This window comes from Callospermophilus lateralis, chromosome 12, assembly GCF_048772815.1.
Source record: "Callospermophilus lateralis isolate mCalLat2 chromosome 12, mCalLat2.hap1, whole genome shotgun sequence".
NCBI classification, from domain to species: Eukaryota; Metazoa; Chordata; class Mammalia; order Rodentia; family Sciuridae; genus Callospermophilus; species Callospermophilus lateralis.
Genome location: NC_135316.1, coordinates 69,094,297 through 69,097,013, shown reverse-complemented (window position 1 = coordinate 69,097,013; position 2,717 = coordinate 69,094,297).

Sequence of the window (2,717 nt, the reverse complement as noted above, 5' to 3'; positions counted from 1 at the left end):
TCTGGTCTTACAATCATGCAACACACAGAACATACAGTAGCAGAGGATTGTGACAGAAACATTTGGCCATAGGTATATAACCTAACTATTTGCCTAATTTGGGCCAACAGTAGTAAATGGAAGTGAATTACCACTCTGGAACAAGGCAAGAGCGGCTGCTCCCTGCCTTCCTTTCTTCCCGTTGCTGGGAGAACCTTATGTTGTAGCAGCAATAGAACCTGGGTTACCAAGCCAGCACTTGGAGGGAAGCCCTTGCCAGCTGGCATTACACTTTTAAGAGAGAAGGAAATGCTACTGGACTTTTGTTACTGCAGCACAACTTATTCTTTCCTAATACCGAAATGAACACTTGATATGAAAAGATTACATAAAAGGCCTATGCACTCTTTTAGGGCATAAAAACGAGTGATCTCTTCTTGGTTTTTCTCTGACCAAGCCATTTCATTTTGCAGTGTTTTGATCAATTCAAGGTGGTGCCAGATCCAAAGGTTCACCTGCTTTTTCTGCAGGATCTGCCAACAAACCTTAAGTCCTCAAAGAAGTCACTTATTATGTGCCAGAGGTACGGACTGTGACTGAGAAGTGACTTTAGATTCTTGTCATCTTAGAATAAAAAGCAGGATTCCAAATTTCCTGCCTTACTGAATCCAGCAAAAGACTTGAATTTCCCCTGAAGACCAAAGTTTCTCAAAATAAGGGTTAAAACTGATTTATGGGTTATGAACTCAGTTATAAAGCAGAATTTTAGAAAATTAAGTAGACTTAGGCTAGGGATATAGCTCAGTTGGTAAAGTGCTTGCCTTGCATGTACAAAGCCCTGGATTCAATCCTCAGCACTACAAAAAAAATAAAAATGGAAAAATTAAGTTGACAAGAAAAAAATCTGAATGCATTATATATGATGAGAATGGTGTTGTGTAAAACCTGTTTTCTTGGGTACATTGTGCTTCAGGCTACTGCCTATTTTTTACCATGCATCACAGTGAAAATATCAGTAGTCCCTGCCGTACAACATAACTCAGCAATGACCCTCATTTTCTTACAGACGCTGTCATTTCTGCTTGCAGAGGACTGATGAAAGAAGTCACCAGGGAGGGCAGACTGTCCTATGCAAGTACTTCAGGGAGGCTACCTGGAAACTAATAGAAAACCAATTTGTGGATGATTGCATGACCTGGGGATAGAAATCCATCAGGGGCAGTTTTAGGGATGGCAGCGGCTCAGCCCACTGCACCTCTCACTTGGGATTGAATTGGGTTCTCTGGAGCTGGCTCTGTGGCTCTGGCTGCAGATACATTCCTTTTCTCTGAAATGGAAGTAGCCATGCCCTTGAATACTGCTGTTTTGGAAATATTTGAATTAAAAAAAAAAAAAAAGAAATTCTGTCCAATAAAGGATGAACCACAATGTTCCAGCAAGCAATGGCCTTTGATGGTGGCTTGATGGGTATGCTTTTACTGGCATCGGTGGAGAAATATTGAAAGGCTCACACCCAGGGCATCAGAAAAGGTATATGTAAGGGCAGCTTTAAGGCAAGGGGCCTTTTTCTTCCATTTCTTGACAGGTCACTGGACTCCTGGTCCCTAGGCACAAGGGTGGCAGACTCTCCCCGGGGCTGTTGATTTTGGAGCAGTTCCAATACCCTCCTAGTGGGAAAGGAAGGAAGAGAAAGGGGGCGAGGCGCCTCTGAAGGGGAATTCAGAGGGTGGGAAGAAAGGAAGTTATGAAGAACATTGCTACAGGATCTGGTGTTAAAGTCTCTGGTAAGTAAAATGCCCCAAATTCAAAGTGTGCACTTAAAACCCTTCCAGTTTTTGAGAGAAGCCCTGGCCATTCTGCCGTTCCCTTTTTAAAACTCTTACCAAGGTAAGGAATGAAAACAATTGCTAATGCAAAGACGAAATTAAAAACTAAATATACTTAAATCTGCACAGGGCTTTAGTCCTATTGGAGGCCTCTGTGCCTCTCTCTGTGATTTTCTTTGGTGTTAACACACTTGGAGAGGCTGTGGAATGCGGGCCAGGGAGAGGAGGGCCCCCTGGCTGGGCCCCCCAATCCTGCCTGCTGACCACCCAGAGTGCTAGGGGGCTCCTGTTCTGTCCAGGACTCTGAATCTGCCACAGCTGGGCCCTGGGGGTGGAGAGTTTTCACCAGGAGGCCTGTGACATCTGTTGTGTGCTCTGCGACAGACCACAGAGAAGATAACGGCTAATCAGACCTTCACATGCATCGTAGATGCCTTTTCTGGACTGAGAAAAAAGAACGAGGAAAAGCAAAACAAGACAAAAATATATTCATTAGAAAAGAAGAATGAAAGTCAAATGTGTGGAAAATGCAAGGTCGCTGGAGCCCTTCAGGGCTTCATTCAGGCAAAGGACTTTGAGGGTCTGGCCAAGGACCTGCGGGGTAATCCCACATCTGGTTCCCGGTCCACAGATTCCCTGCACCTTTTCCGTAGCATCACCAAGTTCTCCCACCTGCCCCAACCCCCCTCAAGCTATTCTGCTATCCCCCCCCCCCTTGGCTTTTGTCCCTGCAAACCCACACATGGCATAAGGTTGAATGAAGACATTTATTTGTAAAACCATTTCCCGACAGAGGAGAGATTGCATCGGTAGAAAGTAAACCAGCGGTCATTCAGAGGGCCACATGCACACATTCGTGAAACCAAGGGGGACCAGACAGACAGCACTGCTGCAGATGACCGGCGTGGCTAC